The sequence below is a fragment of the Lycorma delicatula genome, chromosome 4 (assembly GCF_047948215.1).
Source record: "Lycorma delicatula isolate Av1 chromosome 4, ASM4794821v1, whole genome shotgun sequence".
Taxonomy (NCBI): Eukaryota; Metazoa; Arthropoda; class Insecta; order Hemiptera; family Fulgoridae; genus Lycorma; species Lycorma delicatula.
Window position 1 is genome coordinate 147435265 of NC_134458.1, and position 19274 is coordinate 147454538.

A 19274-nucleotide genomic window follows, 5' to 3' on the forward strand; every position below is an offset into this window, starting at 1 on the left:
TCTTCTTTGCCATGGAGGCAGGAATATAATGAAGTAGAAGGATTAATCTTTTTTCCTTAATAAACATTTTTAATTTAAGTGAGAGCACTTTTAATATTTTAACCTTCAAGGGAGGAGCTAGGGCCTCGTTTGTGGCTTAAAACCTTCCAAGGTATAATACAAATGTATCCTGAAAATCTGAAAGCAATCGATCGGTTGGTTCTTTGATATTTATCAAAATGAAATATCTAAAAACCTTCTCAGTTATGCCAAGAAACATGGGTAAAAATTTGGTTGCGATTGATAAGAGTAGTTTTTTTTTGTTTATCCCAAACAAACCAAAAATCCTCTTTGTCTTTATATAATAACATAGCTTGAGCTGATGTCTCTTAATTATAACAATCAATGTTGATTTAAAGATTTTACTACACCAGTGAATATTGATCTTTAAAAATTAAAAAAACATCCACTTAAAGATTACTGTAACTTTATTATGTAATAAGACATATCTATACAATGAATTCTAATCAACAATAACCCCTCTGAACTCAGATTATGTTTCATTTTATACTACAGTTTTCTCTCTTTAATAAAAATAAAGATTAGAAACAATAATTTTTTTCTATAATTTTGGAAAAGATTGTTGTACACATATTTATGGATTTTCTTAAATTAGTGTTAAGTGAAAAATTCACTCTTATTTAGTACTCCACATGGATTTTGTAATTTTGTGAAGGGTTTATAGATTCCAATGTTTTAAATGTACTATGTTCTTTATCAGCAGGAATTTGATTTGTTTATAATATTACGTAGCTCAAATGTAAGTATCAGAATTGTCAATTCAGTTTAATAGTCTTCAAAAGAAAAATTACACAACTATAAAAACTAAATATAAATAAAAATGAAAATAAACCTGTTTGTATTCATTGAATCATATATTACATTTACATTAAATAAACAAAATCATACATCTGAGTCATACTGAAATCAGATAGTTCAGTGCTGGTACCTCTACATGTAAAAATGAAGTCTCAATACTACAAAAATAGTATTGGATATGTGAAAACAGGATAAAAACTAGTTACGCAAAAATGTAACCACTGAAATCCTCATTAGGGGTCAATCCATTTGAAGTGACCCACGGGTCACTTAAAAAAAAAAAACTGAAATTTACCCATTTGCTTTTTACATGTCTCAGGACCTTAAAACTATTTTTTTTTATTTAAGCAGTTTACCTGTGGCAGCCATTTTTGTTACAGTGCACACACCTATTTTTGTGATTGTAAGGGTTTACAGAAAAAAATCGTAACTAAAAAGGTCCTGGAAGGATGAAACAAAAGCAATTTAATAATATTTTGTCACAGTAAAAGATTGATCCACAGTTTATTTACCTATCTCTCTTCTTTCTATGAGAAAATTACCAAGAAAGTTGAACACGAAAAACTGTGAAATTTCACTTTTGGTAATTTTTTTCAAGAGGCAGGGATGGCATAAAAATTTGAATTATTATTTTGTATGTAGGTATATGTTAGTAGTTTTACCATAAATAATATTAATGGCGATATACTTACCCCTAAATTTATGAATTTTTAGAAACTATTTTTTTTTTTTTAATTCAAACTTTGGCTTCAAACAATTCTGATGGGGCTGGATATAAAAATCTCAAATTTACAAACTTAGTGTTTTTGTAATTTTTATGTCAAATAAAAAAGTTTCTTGTGTAGCAGTACTAATAAAAAAGTTATAACCTCTCAAAAATCATGAAACAACTGTTAAAAGCAATACCATTTTGACTCACTAAATAATTGCTCCAAGGGGGTTTCTTGTCTTCTTGACACAGTAATATTTTTATACTTATTATTATAGTTGAAATAGACTTGTTTGAACCATTCAATTGCAGTGTTACGTTATAACCGATGCTTGAAGTAATTTCCAGTCATAAAAATTCATGTTGCAACATGCTCATTTATACTTGTTGCATGATTTAGCTTTGCAGTTACAGACTGACCAGTCTGTAACTGCATTTGAGACACTATACAATATATAATACAATACAATACAATACAATTCAATCCACCTTTACCCTGAAGTACACAGTAACTGAACAATGGCCACATTTTTAACAAATATATGGGGGAATAAGAGAGATTTATTAGTTATTAAGACTGTACCACCCATATATTTCCTATCAAATATAATCAATGATTTTAATACATATTCAAATTTATTATGTATCGCTTAATATCTAATTATATATTGTTGCCATATACATGCGAAGCTTCATATCGGCAAGTACAATACTAGTCAACGGGAATACAGTATGCCTACAAACCTGCACAAGTGCCACTCCCCAACAAGTTAGCTGACCAACTCTCCCACCACAGCGGTGTTGAGGTTCACCATTCACAGAATGGTGAACAAATTCTCTCGCCGGTCTAACGTGGGATCTCCCGGCGGTTGCCAACATCTCCGCCGGAGCAGCAAGCCTAGCCGGGCCGCCGAGAGAACTGCTGGTACCTTCTCGGACTTTAAGCGCCCTGGCCGGCGAGCCCATCAGCAGAAGCCGGCCCAGAGTGGGATCGCACGAGGAGAACCGCCTCGGCCGAGCCAGGGGAAGACGACCGACGCCGATTGCTACTGCTGGGCACGACTGCCACGTTGTAGTGGGGACCCAACTGCCGCTGAGGCGAAGCTCGGTCCGATTTAAACGGGCGAGCCGCAACCTCCCGACTATAAACGGACCGATATCGCCGAAGACCAGCTTCCGGATCCAACAGCCCTTCTCAGGGCTACTTCCCAAAACACACAAATGGCCCTTTTCAGAGAGCATTACTACAAAAACCTCGGCCATTTTCAGTCCTGCCATAAGGTGCCACGGTTTTATAACCGTGCCACGGTTATATGGCACCGTGCCAGTCACGGTGCCATAAGGTTTTAAGGTGCCACGAGCCGTCGAAGCCAATCGGCGACAGAGACGTCCAATGTGGCGCGAAGATCGTCTGGACGAAAAGACTGGATCTAGTCACGTCTTTGTCGACCACATGTTAGCCGACAAACACACAAGGGGCCCAACAACATTACTACCTGATTGCGGGCATCCGTGCATCATTTCTGTCAGTGATAACGGCAACCTTCAGCGGCCTGCCACATGACGATCCAAAACTGATCCTCTCTCATCTACAAACTCAACTACAAGAAAAGAGAATGCCTGTGGAGCAATGAGCGGAATACGCCGAAGGGCAGCTGAAAGGAGATGCTCTGTCTTGTGGCAGACAATACAAAGACCTACAACTCGATTGGCCCGAGTTCATCGACCGATTTCGGCATCAATATAACCACCCTCAAACAACTGCCAAGCTGCGGTTCCAACTTTATGGACGAACGCAAGTGGCTAATGAACCAGTGGAGTTTTTCCTGTTGCAGAAGAGGAAACTCATTCACCGACTAACTCCAGGTAGTGAAGTTACCTTTCTACCAGTACTGCTGGAGCAGCACACCTTATGAGGTGAAGACAAGACTGAAGACGGTGTTGAAGCGACACCAGGAGTATTTTCCAGCATTCCCTTGCAACCGACACGGTCAACAGTACATGAGATTCAACTTCGGGAAGTAAGCCGGCCGTTTCCCTCCGGTGGTCATTGTTAAAAAGAAGAAATCTTCACTACGTTTTTGTGAAGGCTTTCACCGACTGAACGAAATCACTGAAGATGTAGATTCACTACTGCTACTGATCTATGAAACTATTAGACTTGGAAAGCGCTCGCGTCTTCTCGACAATCGACCTTAAAAGTGGCTATTGGCAGACACCCCTGGAAGAATCAAACGGTTTACAGCCTTTTCAGTTCCAGATGGCGGCCGATACCAGTTCCGAATAATGCCGTTTGGCTCGAAAAATGCACCCAGCATATTCCAGCATCTTATGAAGAACGTTCTCACTGGCCTCCTCCGCCAGTGCTGACTGGTCTACCTGGACGTCATTGTTTACAGCAGTAGCTGGGAAGAACACTTACGCCCCCTAGATTTGGTGCTGGAACACCTACAACTTTACTATCTGACATGCTCTTTGGAGAAATGCTAATTTGGCGGAGAAGAGGTATCATTTTTGGGCCATAAAATATACCCACGGGTAATATTCCGGAGAAGCAACACCTACGGACCATCACAAGATTCCCGGGTCAAGAAAAGACCTGCAGAAGTTTTTCGGCACTTATAACTGGCTGCGAAAATATATAGAAAGATTTTCACAACTTTCTGCGCCGCTGACTGACCTGCTGCGGGGAAAACACTGGAAATGGAAAGACACTGCAGAGCTAGCAAGTTTCCGTCGCTGTGTGCTCTTTGTGGAGAGAGGGCACAAATGAGACGGCTGTCCCAAGAAGAATGAGGGATCGAATTGTCAATTATAAGAAACTGTGCAAAGGGACTAAGTACTCTTCGGACAGTAAGGACTGTGCGTCTTACTTAAGAGCTGTCGAGATGGTCATGGTTAATTTCGGACAGTTGAATGCTCAGGGTGCTTATATTGCGCAGATTGAATTAGGTGAGGTTGGAGATTGAAGGAATCTGGATGTGATTCTTATGCAACATCCTTATGTTCTGGCGGGTGATTTGCCAGGTTTTAGTGGCTGGCAGAAGCTTTTGTTCTGCTAGTATGTCTGCTATTCTGTGCAGGAGACATCTGGATTGTGTCTTTGTTAAACAGCTCTGATTTTCATCATGTTGTTGTGAAGCTGGTAATCGGAGACTTGCAACTTTTCATTCTGAGAAATGGGACAGGATTGTCCGATTTGTTGTTGCAGGATTCTTCCTATTCTAATCGGTGCAGACATTAATGCAAAGTCTTTATGGTGGCACAGTAATTTGACGGATGAGAAAGGGGAGTTGGTGTAGAGTTTCATTGTATAACACGGTCGAGGTTTAAGTTTTGGGTGAGTTACCAACCTTCGCAGAAATGGTGAATGGTAGAAGGTTTTTGCTGGAAAAAATATACATGTGACGGTTGGAAGGAATACTCCCGGGACTGTTTGTCGATGGACAGTTGTTGATGATTGTTCCAGTAATCATCGTTTTTTCAGATCGCGATTGTCAGCGGTGAGGTATACCAGTGTAATGTTCCCGTTAAGCAGGAGCGTTTCCTGTATAAGAGGCAGACTGGCTAAAATTTGTCGATATATTATCGGCCAGATTTCGTGTCTTCGGTCGGAATTTGGAGGAGAGGCTTTCTCTTACTTATGCGGTTGCTGTAGAACACTCTATCCCGCGTAGTTGTTCTTTTTTTTTTCTTTTCTTTTTTTGAGGGTGAAAAACGCTTGCGCGATATCATCGCCCGGAATAAAATAAATAAAAGGAAAACAGATAACTAAAACTACATTAAAAAACTAAAAAAATTAAACAAAAATACAACTAATATCACAGCTAAAATATCATTAAAAAACACAAATAAAATTCAACAACGTTCGAGAGGAGCGTAAAGGGCCCCTCTCGGTTAACAGAAACATTAAAGAAAAACAAATTTAAATAACAATATTAAATTTTATGTAATAAATTGATCTGTCGGAAAAATAACACCCGGTTTAAAACGTCATTGCCCAGGATTTAACAAATGTTTCTGGGCAATTTAAATTCACGGCGTAAGGCCGCATAACATATCGCAATCCACCCCACGTAGCTCTGGTCATGAGAGAAGACAAGAGTTTTCTCAAGACAAGACAATAATGTTTGGACAAGAGTTTTCTGATCTAAACGGTCAAGGGATTTTTGGGGTTCTTTCGTGCCTAGGGCATCAGGGTAATAAGGAACCACGGGGTGTCAATTATAGGATTTTGGGACATAAACGAAAGAAAGACGTTTTCTGACTGCTCTCTCGACCGGGCAAGGTATACTGACTGACAGGACAGAAATTCTGCGCACTCTCTTGAATGATTTACTGCTAAATGATGAAGTGGAGGGTGTGTAGGTATCAATCATCTGTGTGATAGGCGTGAGGTCGCTTTTTTCCGTTCAGGTATATTATATTCGGAGATTAGTGACGCTAAGGTGCGGCAGGTTGTTAGGAGTTTTGCAAGGCAAAACTACGTTACGCTGTGAAGACGTCTGGTGAACTGACTACGCAGCGTATTCAGGAAATAGAGGAAAGTTTTTGGTATTTGGCAGGACAGGTGTATGAGACGACAGATGGGCGGTATACGCACGGTCTCTTTCCAGACGTAAGGGTGTTGGGAGTTGTCTTACGGATCTCCCTGAACCGGCAATGATTAAAGTCTGGATCTGCAGACTAACTGGAAAATTAGAGATGAGTGGCGCATTGTTGAAAGATTTTAAAGGTTTTTGGCTCTCGAAAGGAATGCAGAGGGTGTTTATTGTAGAATAGTAGCCTGGGTGGCTAAGGACCCATTTTGGTGCTTTTACGCCAGAGTAGGCGCATTCGGCAATTGTGCCCGGTTGTTGTTTGGTATGTTCGTGGGTTGACTTATAGGTAATTTTGGTTGTTATAGTATGGTAGTTCAAAATTACGAGGTTGTGAAAATATTTTGAGGGTATGAGATTAATATTTTGGGCAGCTCAATTCGTAAATTTTTACTGGATATCAATTTTTGGTTTGATTCGGTTTAGGTGAGTTTGAAAAATATCTTCTGTTTATTGGTGGGTTTTAACAACAATGGAAATGTCTTTCGAGGCATCTGCATTGGTGCCATCCTGATGACTAAAATATGTAATCAGGTAGAGGGTCTAGAAGGTGACCTTCGGTAAATCCTATCAAGACTAGGAACGGAAGGAGTGGCATGGCGACTGGGATCGTCACAAGGCGTGTGTCTTTCCCTATGGGTCAGGATGGATGCAAACCAAGCCTTCGAAGCTGTTCGGCAGGCCTTCAGCCAACTGTTGGGAGTTACCTCCGCCGGATTCAGAGCTTCCTACAGTTTTGCAAACCGAGGCTAGCCAGCAAGGACTGGGAGCCGTGCTTTACCAGCAAGCCAAAAACGGGGAGCGAAGAGTCATCTCGTAGGCCAGCACGAAGTTCTCAGAGGCTGAGAAGAAATATCATTCTAATGAGTTTGAATGCCTAGACCTGGTGTGGACAATCAAACGCTATCGACCGTACCTCAAAGACCGAACTTTTATCCTCAGAACGGACAACAAGGCTTTGACATGGCTAAAGTAGACCACTGGGCCTTATTGGTTCAGTGTTCTGGCCGGGAGAATGAACTACCAAACCTGTTGTCAAGAGAACTGGCGGAAGATGAAAATACTACAATAGCGCGGAAGGAAGGTAGACTACACCCGAGTGAACGCGGCCAAGAAGAAAGTACAGCAGTTACACCCCGACTGCAAAACGTATCACCACGTCTGTTTCAACAGATGCAGGAGGCATAAAAGCCAATCCAGAGTGCCAACGATTACGTCAGAATCCAAATTCTGCATCAGGCATTCATCTCTGAGTGGACGAAGACGGCATCGTATGGATAGCAGAACGTAGCACTAGGGCAGGACCCCGACCGGTGAGAGTGTACGTCCCACCCGGCAACCACTTGGCTGTCATACGACACTACCACAATGCTCCAAAAGCCGGTCAACTCGCAGAAGATGGCGGCCGATATTCCAATATTACGGTTGGCAGGGTCTTACAAAGGACGTTCAGCAGTACCTGACAATCAGTCCTTCACCAGACAATCAGCGACCTCGGAAGCCTAGAACTTGTTGGAAGCAAGTGGCAATTGACGAAATGGGTCAATATTCAGAAACGGAACGAGGCAAAAGGTTCGTAGTAGTGACGACTGACCTGTTTTTCCGCTGGGTGGAGGCAAGGCCCGTTCCTCGAGCTGACAAGGACACGATCTTAGCTGTTTGGAGGAGGAAGTGTTTTGCCGCGGGGCTATCCTGCAGCACTCATAATAGATGACGGGGCTGCGCTTACAAGCCGAAGAGAAAGAGGTTATACACCCGTATACAATCTCACGGAACGTCCTAATGAGGAGGTGAAGAAGACACTGAGGATAGCCCTCGAGCAGGATGTCCAACATATAACCTGAGATAAGAATGTGCCGAATGCTGTTCCTATTAGGAAACAGGGCCAACACTGCGACCGACAAGCCACCAAACGAACTAATCTTTGGGAGGACCCAGGAATTGGCTGCATCCAAAAGCAGAGAAACCGCCTCAATCCACTGAGGAATGACAGGAAATGGCAGCATCACACCAGGAAGTCTACTGACAAAAGAAGTTCGTAGACAACAAAGAAGAGCACCGACATTTACGGTGGACGACCAAGTGTTCATCAGACAGCCCATGATGGTCGATATGCAGGAGGCTCCATGGGAAGGTCCGTCCACTGTCCTCCAACTTATGTCCTTCACCAAGCTAGCTTACCGCACAATTCTTCCACCATAGCGGTGCTGCGGCCTTCACCAAACTAGCTTACCGCACAATTCTTCCACCACAGCGGTGCTGCGGCCCCACACTCGCAGGCGTCTATAAAAGAGCCGAACGGCAAAACGAATTTTATTCGTCGTCGACCGATGCCTGGAGGAGAAGAAACAAGTTCCCTAGCCGGCCCAACATGGGACCTCCCGGCGGTTGCCATTATCTCCGCCGGAGCAGCAGGCCTGGAAGCCGTGGGATGCAGACGCTACTTTCCCGCCCCAGCTTGCCGGGCTTCAAATGCGGGCCGATCAACGAACCCATCAGCAAGAGCCGGCCCAACGTGAGATGGCTCAGGGAGATCCGCCTCAGCCGCGCTGGCGGAAGACAACCGACGCCGATCCGACACTGCGAGGCTCTGCGGCCACCACTGCCACTTTGTAATGTGCTGGGAATCCAACTGCCGCTCAGGGGAAGCTTGGTCCGATTCCAACAGGCGAGCCGCAACTTCCCGATTACAACCGAGCCGATATCGCCGGAGACCACAACAACCCTTGTCAGAGCTACTTCGCACAACACATAGACGGCCCTTTTCAGAACCATCACTACAAAAATCTCAAACGACAGGGCTACCATAAGATTTTAAGGTGCCACGAGCTGTCGAAGCCAATTGGCGACATATATATATATTTTTTTAAATATTTTTATATCATATATATATAAAATATAAACCACCAAAACACGTAATTATAAAAGTAACTTACCATATTAATATCCAATAATCGATCGATTTTCGCGGGATCCCTTATATTCAGTTGGTATTGAATTCTATAATTGCATAAAACTGTATTCATTTTATAATTTGTGAAATTGTTTTGTTTTAAATTTTTTTTGATATTTATTAAATAAATTTATCTATTTAAGAAAATACAGAATTCATTCAATACAACCTGAAGATGCAGAATCCCACAAAAATAAATTATTGAATATTAATATGGTACGTTTAACTTATCTAATTACTGTATTTTGGTGGTTTATATTTCATGAATATTAAATTTAGTTAACACAGTGGTCAATACCTTAATGAATTATTTGAATTTTCAAAACAAAAAAATACACTGGGTGATTCTAAAAGGACTTCACAACTTTAAAAGCACATAAAGATTTAATTACATAACTTAAAGATTCGGTTTGAGGAGACCTCAATCCTAGGAAATGAGACACTTCATAGCAAAACACATCAAGTTTTGATTCACATAGTTCATTAGTACTGAATTCAGACACCAGTGTTGTTAAAAATAAATGCATTTACTGGTGCAGAATGTGTTCGTTGTGTAGTTAATAATGGCAAGTGCAGTTCAATGTAATTTTCATAGACAGTATGGTAGAGAGCCTCCTAGTAGGCATACAATTTACTCTTGGCACTAACTCTTCGATGAGGCAGGTTATTCTGTTAAAGATACAAAATCATCAGGATGCCCACACATTTTTAAAGCTGCTATGGAACAACTCGAGAAAGCTTTGCACATAGTCTGAAGAAATCAACTCGATGTGCACCAAGTGAGACTGGCATTCCATAAATGACTGTTTGGCGCATATTATACAAACTATTCAACACATTAGATGACGAGAAAGTTGCTCGGCGTCAGTTTTGTGTGGAAATGATGGATAAAATTTCAGACAGTGATACATTTTTAGACAATGTAATCTTTAGTGATGAGTCAATATTTCACATCAGTGACAAGGTGAACACTCATAACTCCTGAATGTGGGGTATGAAAACCCTTGTGAAACTTTACAACACTTTCATGATAAGCACTTTGTATATCACATTTACATTATATTCATGTATATAACTTATTTGTAATTTCTAATTATGTTATTATCTGTAATATATTGACGGTAATTTCATTCACATTGTTAAAAAACATAAATAAAAAGTAAAAAATACCTCGGAGTCGAGTGATAGCACTTTCGTTTGTATTTTTAATACTACTCGTATTTTGATAATCAGGATTCTGTTGTCCTTGTGAATAAGGTTAACCCATCTAAATTTATATTAATGTTAAGATTTGTTTTTGATACACGTGATTTCCTTTGTTGTGAATTGAAGGTTTTCATTGGTATCTGTAGGTTTTTGTGAAGTCAAATCGTTGTTTTTTAGGGGTTATACAAGTTTTCCCCTTTAAGACACCATATATGTTTATGCTTTGACTGAGGAATATTCTCTTGAGATAACTTACGCGATCTATTTTGATAAATCCTGTCACCTCATTGTGACAGATAGTTATGATTATCATTGATATTTAAATGATCTAGTTTATTCTTAGAATATTGTTTATTATTAGTGTAAAATTGTTTGATCGATACTCTAGGTTGTGGTTTTTCAGTAACAAAATGTCGTTCGACTTTGTTGTCTCATTTGAATTTGTTGATCCCCAGAATAGCATGAATCATGTTTTTTTTTTTAATTTTCCTTTGATTATTTTTTTCTTCATTACATTGCCAACACATGATATGTATGATTGAGCTCTACAAATTTTTCTCTGAGACTGATTCTTAGATAAACAATAAGTATTAATTTCAGACTTATTACCTTTTAAGGTCAATGTTTTTTGGTGCCCTAAGCAAACAAAGACTGTATGGCCCGTTCTTCTACCCGGAGGGAACTGTAAATGGTATTGTTTATTTAGGCATGCTTCAAAATTTTCTAGTTCTTCAGTTAGACAATGATGACCAAGATAGATGTCATTACTGTCAGCAAGACGGGGCACCCCCTCACTACCAGTTAGAAGTTCAAGATTTCTTGATACTCTATGCATAGGTCAGTGGACTGGTTGTGTAGGTCCAATTGCAGGACCACCTTGCTCCCCAGATTTGACCCCACTAGATTTTTTCTTGTGAGGGGTTTCACTAAAGATCGGTTTTATGACCTTTGTTAGCTTTCTTGTTGTGCTAAGACTTCGAATTAACACTGCAGTTGCAGAGGTAATGCCCAACTAGCTGGCTACAGTTTGGAATGAAATAGACTTCAAGTGGGATGTATGTCACATTACAAATGAAAGCCATATTGAACTAAAGTGAATGTTGGGTGGCAAACCTTAAGTGTTTTTCCATGAAATGAAACCTCAAACAAATCTATAAGTTACATCCATAAATTTGTATATGCTTCTAAATTTGTAAAGTCCTTTTTGAATTACCAGTTGTGTATATATATATAGACATGATGTGCAAATATGTGTATATTTTGTGTATTATTGTTATATTACAATGTATATTAATATATATATATATGTGTGCATGCACGCACATTCTCGTTCGCTCGTTCACACACACAAAATGTATATACATACACAGGTGTATCATGAAGTTCTTCCAGGTCTTTCATAACCTACTTTATTCACAAAAAAAATCCATATAAACATATGTCCTAAAATGATTTGTTTGTGAGTTACCAGAGGTGAAATATTTCACTTAGATTTCAGCTACCCCAGTGAAATGAGGTTGTAACAGCTGCGGCAGTAAAATATGAAATACATTTTCCAAACCACAGGATTCCAGATTCCAAAATGATTAGTATGACTTTTCTTTGGGAACAGGTTCACTACTTGGTATTCAGCTATTGACAATCTGTCCAACACAACGCTGATACTGATATTATTATTGATGCAGTTCAGCACAGTCCAGGCATCAGTCTTTCTAAGTAGATCAGAGTTTTGAGTATGATGGTTTAGAGGACAGTTAAAGAAACCACTGGTGGAATACAAATTGACAATTCTACAAGTATGTTTTGTTTACAGACAAGGCAAACTTCACTCTAAGAAGTCATCAACAACTAGCACAATGAGCATAGATGGGCAGAAGTAAATCCTCATGAACTGGTGGAAGGCAATTTTCAAAACCAATTTGGTGTCAATGTATTGTGTAGCCTTCTTCACAATCAACTGTTTGGACAATTCATATTACCTAGCCATTTAAATGCTGAGTTGTACTTGCACTTTCTTCAAGAAAAATTGCCATATCTGCTTGAAGATGTTCCTCTAACACTGAGATGCAAAGCATACTTCTAGCACAATAGCGTGCCTCTCCATTTCTCTTGTGCCATTACCAATCACTTAAATTATCCTTTCCCATAGAAATGGATGGTCATGGTGGTCCACATTCCTGACCACCAACATCACCTGATTTAACACATTTAGATTTTTCTATCTGGGGATAGTTGGAAAATATTGCATACAAAATAAAAATACAATATTATATACAAAACAAAAATACATTCTCGTGAGGATTAATTGTATGCATTACAGATGCAGCTGGGCAACTTCAGCCCTGAAGAACTAAAAAGAGCATCAAAAGCGGTATAGAAGCATGCCGAGAAATGACTCATTTTTGAACATTAATTATAAACTGGTCATATAATCATGGGATTTTCACAAAATCCCACTTTGGTCTAGTGTGCTGTTTCTAAATAAAATTTGAATTTTTCTAACTTTTCTTGATTTTATTCGACTTATCTTACACCTTTTTGTTCAAAATTACAATCTCTACAAGTTTTGTTTAAAATTTTTATTCGTTTATTACCCATTTAACAAAGTTATTGTATGTCAAACATAAAAAAAGGGTTTTTTACCCAAGATTTCTCAAAACTACTGCAGATACAGTTCTAGGGCCTATTTTATTTGACTTTTCATATCAAAAACCATAAGAAATCACTAATTCTGCTCTTTAATTAATGTCCTGAAAATTTCAGTACGACCTCATTTCACCAGGGTAACTGAAATCCAAGTGAAATCTTTCACTAACCATAACTTGTAAACAAAGCATTTTAGGACGTATGTATATATGAATTAGTTCCATTATTTCCACAAGTAGAATAGGCTATTAAAGTCCTGCGAGAACTTCATGATACACCTATATATATAAAATATTGACCACTGTGCTAATAAAATTCAATACTACATGAAATATATAAACATCAAAACACAATATTTAATATATCACTAAAAAAAAAAAAAAACAGTAAATAGATAACTTAAATTTACCAATTAATTTCAAGAGTTGATTTTCACAAAATCCCACATATTCAGTTATTATTAAGTTCTATAATTATATTAAAATATATTTATGATTTATTAATTTTTCAAAATTCTGAAATTTATTATGGACAAATACACAAATTGTGTTGTCCAAGATTGAAAAAATTTAAAATTTAAAACTGTATATTCTCCTTTGTTCAAATGTCAATACTGCCAACCGTTAAGATTGTATTTTATTATGTTTTTAATTAAATCATCATCTTCAAATGTGATTTGGTGGTTCATAATTTTATATTTTTGTTTATTTTTATAAATGTAATATTTCTCAAGCATTTTCATTTTTTTATCATTATTATAAACTTCAAAATCTCTAAATTATTTTTGTAATAGTAATACTATGTTTGCAATCTAATAAATGATAAGGTACATAAGATATACCTCCTCTTTTTGTTTTTGTATGTTGTGTAATTTTCTGTAAATCTTTTTTTTAAATGATCTGTTCTTTTTACCAAATAAATATTATTATTATATTCATTGCATTTAATTTTATATATTCCTCTTAAATCCTCCCTATTACTTATACTATTATTATTTTTTACTATGATTATTTTGGTTTATATGCTTTTTACACAACTGCCGAAAAAAGAATGTAATGTATTTAGGGTGTAAGTATGTATGTTTCTTCTACTGTAGCAGCTCAACGACTGAACCAATTTACATATATGACCCTGTGTTGGAATCCTTACATCACCAGGAGTGTCATAGGGTGTATAAATATTTAACAGAGGTTATATGTATGGTAATGGAGATTTTCTGGTTGAAGCACAAACTTTAATAAATTGAATTAATGAACTATAACTGTGAGCCTCTGTCACTGTGTGAGCTGGGTTTTAACTGAATAATTTGAATCAATCAAATGAATAATATTACAAAAATAATAGAATTAAATTTAAGTTAAATAAAATAAAATAAATTTAGAAAATTTCTGTTTAATAACAACGGACTTCCCGTGGGGACTGCATGTGAGGCTAGACCAATTATCATCAATTGGTAACAAATGGGATGCCCCGAGATGCTGTTTTGGGACGCTCTTATAATATCTCTGTAAACAATCATCCAATTTTTAAAATTCAGAGTATTTGCTAGTATAATACAAAATCATTATGGAATCTAACCAAAAATTAACTGATATACTCAGAATTGGATCTTATTACAAGACTGCCCAAAAAGAAGTGCAATGAATTTAGGGTGTATGTATGTTTGTTTGTTCCACCATAGTAGCTCAATGGCTGAACCAATTAATCAATTTAGATGCCTGAATCCATGCTGGAATCCTTACGTTACCGGTAGTATCACAGCCTATATAATAACATGTTTAAATAATTTTTTTTAAATTTGAGAAAATATTATACTACATACAAATATTAATTACATTGAATTATCCTATATTAAAGAGTAATGTTTGTCAGCAATGTTTTTTTTTTTGGCAGTTGTGTTTTTTAATATTTATTTCTTGTTTTTATTTATTTTTACCATGTACATTAGTAATCATTTTTTACTACTTTATTTGTGTAATTGTATTTTAGGTAAAAACTATTTTTAATCTTTGTGATATTTTTCTGATGTATTTTTGTATAATTATCGTAGTTTTTTTTATTCTGTTTTTTTCTTATAAATTTTATCTATTTCTATTTTTCATCTATTTCTTTTTTGAGCCTATTTTTATTGTTTTTTTTTTTTTTTTTTTTTTTTTAATAATGAATACGTCTAAATATTGTGTTTATATGTATTAATGTTCTGTGACCATGGGTGATTAGAATTTAAATGTATTATAATATTATTTGTTGTGGGTTTTCTACATACTGATGTTTCTACTACATTGTTTATGTTTATTTCGAATTCAACAACTAACAAATGTACTTTTCTGTTATTTTCTATTCCATATGTAAATTTTTAATTCTTGTTATTATAGTTAAGTTCATTTAAATTGATCAAATGTTCATTATTTATAGTTGGATTATGTATGACTAAAATGTCATCTACATTCTTATTCACAATAATATCTGGCGTGTATTCAATTTACCGTGAACTTATTTTATCTTCAAAATCTTGTACAAATATTTCACACATAATGGCAGATATAGGTGATCCCATTTGTAATTTTTTTGTTTGTGAATAACAATTATCTTCATACTCCAAGTAATTTTGAAGACAAGTATTCCTTATAATAGTGATTAATGCATTGGTGTATTCCGAGTATAATAGGTAAATTGGTATATTAGAGTAAATGTTAGTGATAACTTACCATTTCTGTGTTAAAATTAAATTTAATAGAATTTAAATGACTTTGTAATCATTTTTTTTTTTTACATTATATTTATAGCCAAGATTCATTTATATCCTATTTTATCTATTACTTTTTAGCTACAAAATATGCAGGAGCTGTTTCAAAATATATTAAAGGTCTTATAGGGTTATTTATTTTATGTAATTTTGGTAGTCCAGCGAGTTTTAAATTTCAAAACTATCAAAAAACAACTCTATCAAATTAAATAATTAATTAACTCTAACAATCATAAATAAATATGTTTTAATATAATCATATAATTTAATAACAACTGAAGATGCGGGATCCCAATATGGCCAGTTCAACTTACCTATTTACTGGGTTTTGGTGGTTTATATTTCATATATATATATATATAGAGAGAGTGAGAAAAGAGTTTAACAATTACACTGGTCAACATGATTTCTGTCTCACGAATACACCAATAGGTATACTTAATGCTGTTTTTTTATCTTGTTTTCAAATACGTATTCGGAATTTCTCCATCATCCACAGTTTTATTTTAATTTTTTTTAAACGTTTTTTGTCTATTTTCAAGTAAGAGCTCCTAGAGCATTGTAAATATGATGGAACCAAATGAGCTAACTCAAAGGGTAGCGTTGCTACTAGTGTGCAGGTTCAGAAGTGCGTAGACATGTACAAACACGAACTAGTGTAGCACACATTCATCAGAACGATGCCAGTTGTGAGATAGTAGTGAACCAGCAAACACGTCATTGTGAGTGATTTGTGTGTCTGAATTATTGTGTATTACATATTAACTACTTTATTTCTTTTAATTAGTCGTTAGTTGCAAAATGCCTACAGTTTGTTTAAATCATCCTAAAAATTTTTGTTATAAATGTGGGTGAAGTGATGCTCAAGTCCCAAAAGCAAAACCTTACTCCATTAGTAAAAAAGTGTTATGAACCTTATTTCGGGTGTAAAGTCAGGGACCAAACAAGGGCCTGGACCCCACATATCTGTTTTTTATCATGTTCTCGGCTTCTCACTGCATGAAAAAATGGCACACGCCACATGCCATTTGCTATCCCTATGATTTGGAGGGAACCCAAAGATCACTCTTCTGACTGTTATTTCTGCTTAACAAACATTAAACCGATTACATCAAAATCAAAACATACAGTGGTGTACCCTAACTTGCAATCTGCAATGAGACCAGCTCCGCACCGCAAAGAATTGCCCATACAAAGCCTCCAGAACATGTGACATTAAATGAAGTGAGCTAAGAGTCTGATGGAAGTAAGGAAGAAAATTAGACAGATACTGGTGATACAACTTTTGAACAAAGCAGTTCATCTGAGCCTCATTTACTGACTCAAGAAAATCTTAATCTCATATGAGATTTAAGATTATCCAAAAAACAGTCTGAAATGCTTGCTTCCTGGCTAAAAAAATTGAATCTTCTTTAAAAGAATACAAAGATATGTACTTATTGTAATCATTCTGAATTTAAAGACTATTTTTCTGAAGAAAATGGCTTAGTGTTTTGTAATGACATTTCTTCTCTTATGGAAACACTTTGTAATGGACATAAACCAACACTACTTGTTCATCGACTCCTCTAAAGTTAGTTTAGAAGCTGTGCTTCTGCATAATGGCAATAAATTCCCATCAGCACTTGTGGCTCACTCTGCTAGAATGAAAGAAATATATGAAAACTTTATATTTATTTTAAAAAAGCTTCAATATGCAGTGTATGAATGGAACATTTGTGGTTATTTGAAGGTAGCGGCACTTATGCTTGGTCTGCAACTTAGCTACACAAAGTACTGTTGTTATTGTGTGAATGATATAGTAGGGGCAGAAAAAACCATTTCATTAGGAAAGAACGGCCTAAACGCGAAACACTCATTCCTGAACAGAAAAATGTGAAACATGACCCATTGTGTAATTCTAAAAATGTGTATCTACGTCTACATATTAAACTAGGATTAATGAAAAATTTTATCAAGGCCTTGGACAATATTTCTGCTTTCACGTACTTAAAACAGAAGTTTCCTAAAATTAGTGATACAAAAATTAAAGGAATATTTGTGGGTCCACAAATACGATCATTAATGCATGATGAGAATTTGAGGAATTATTGAATTCATTGGAGAAAGCACCTTGGCAAGCATTCAAAAATGTTACTCAGTTTTTTGAGAAATTGAAAGGCAGAAAATTACCGTGATATTGTCAATGATCTTATAACGTCTTATAAAAATTTGGATTGTAATATATCCAACATCTTAAAAAAATTTGGGTTGTAATATGTCCAACATCTTAAAAAAATTTGGTTGTAATGTCCTTAAAAGTACACTTCCGAGAAAGTCTTGGCACAGTGAGCGATGAGCATGGGGAACACTTTCATCAGGAGATTTCAGCCATGGAAAAGAGGTCTTATGACAAACGGAATCCTAATATGCTGGCTGATTATTGTTGGACATCAAGAGGGATGCTCCACAGGCGAAATATAGAAGAAAATCGTCATTTCTTAATTTCTAGGTGAGTCAAATGCTTGAATATTGTGTATTTAAGAACGCAGTGTTTGAAACTATAAATGCCTGTTTCTCAGAAACCTTGCATGATGGGGAAAAACTGATCATATTTGAATTCAGGGGAAAAAATACTATCAGAATCACATATTTTCCTTCCTGAGGCAAAAAAAAATTCTTTTTTGTTCTCTAGTGTTACCTTCTGTAAACAGTGACTGAAAAGTACCCAGATACCCTAATATAATTAATGAATCAGGATGAGTGACATTTTGATCACCTAAATCAGTTTTTATTGATATTATAGTTTGGTAAATGAATTCACCTGAACTTTATAAAAATTTCTCAAAAACCATCATAAAAAAGAAACATTTATTAAACCAAAACTTGTTATTTTCTAAACTAGTTTAAAAATAACTTATTTAAACAGCAATAATTGCAACATTAACATTCTTGAAGAAAATGTCATGATTTTTTTCTTTTTTTGTAAGCACCTGATAGAGTCTATTATTAACCCCTAAATTAAACAAAAAATGGTTGTAAAATGTGTAGTTTCCATACATCAAAATATGGTCCCCTATCTTGATCCTCATCAAGTTTCATCCAATATTTTCACAATGGCAAGCCTTTCAAAAACAATTACTACCTCCATTTCCAGTTACAGTATTGAAATGATTTTTTAACTTTTTATTTTTTTATTTAAATGATTGATAAATAGTTTAGAAACTGAAAGATGTTAGTTACCATTCATAAAAATGAACTGGAAGTTAAATAAAAAAAAGAGTGAAGTTAATTAAAAACCAAATTCACTTCAAAACTCTCAATCAATGGTATATTCCACTGTAAGGGGACAACTTCAACCATTGAAGTACAGTCACTGTCCATTGATAAATATCACTAGTTGTATTATTATTGATATATAGCTGCTAGTAAACTTGCATTAACTTTTTTTAGGATTATATCAGTATTATAAATAATTTTCATTTGTTTTTAATAAATAATTAACATTTTATAAATTTTTTATAATTTTAAATTATGTTAAAGCTCAAGGTTTTAAACTTATGTGAAATTTTACAATTC

The 19274-nt window shown here is 36.0% G+C and overlaps 1 pseudogene; it reads right to left on the reverse strand.

Moving 5' to 3' along the window:
- LOC142323938 (sphingomyelin phosphodiesterase 4-like) overlaps positions 1-19274 on the reverse strand; it is a 54513-nt pseudogene that overhangs the window by 15177 nt on the left and 20062 nt on the right.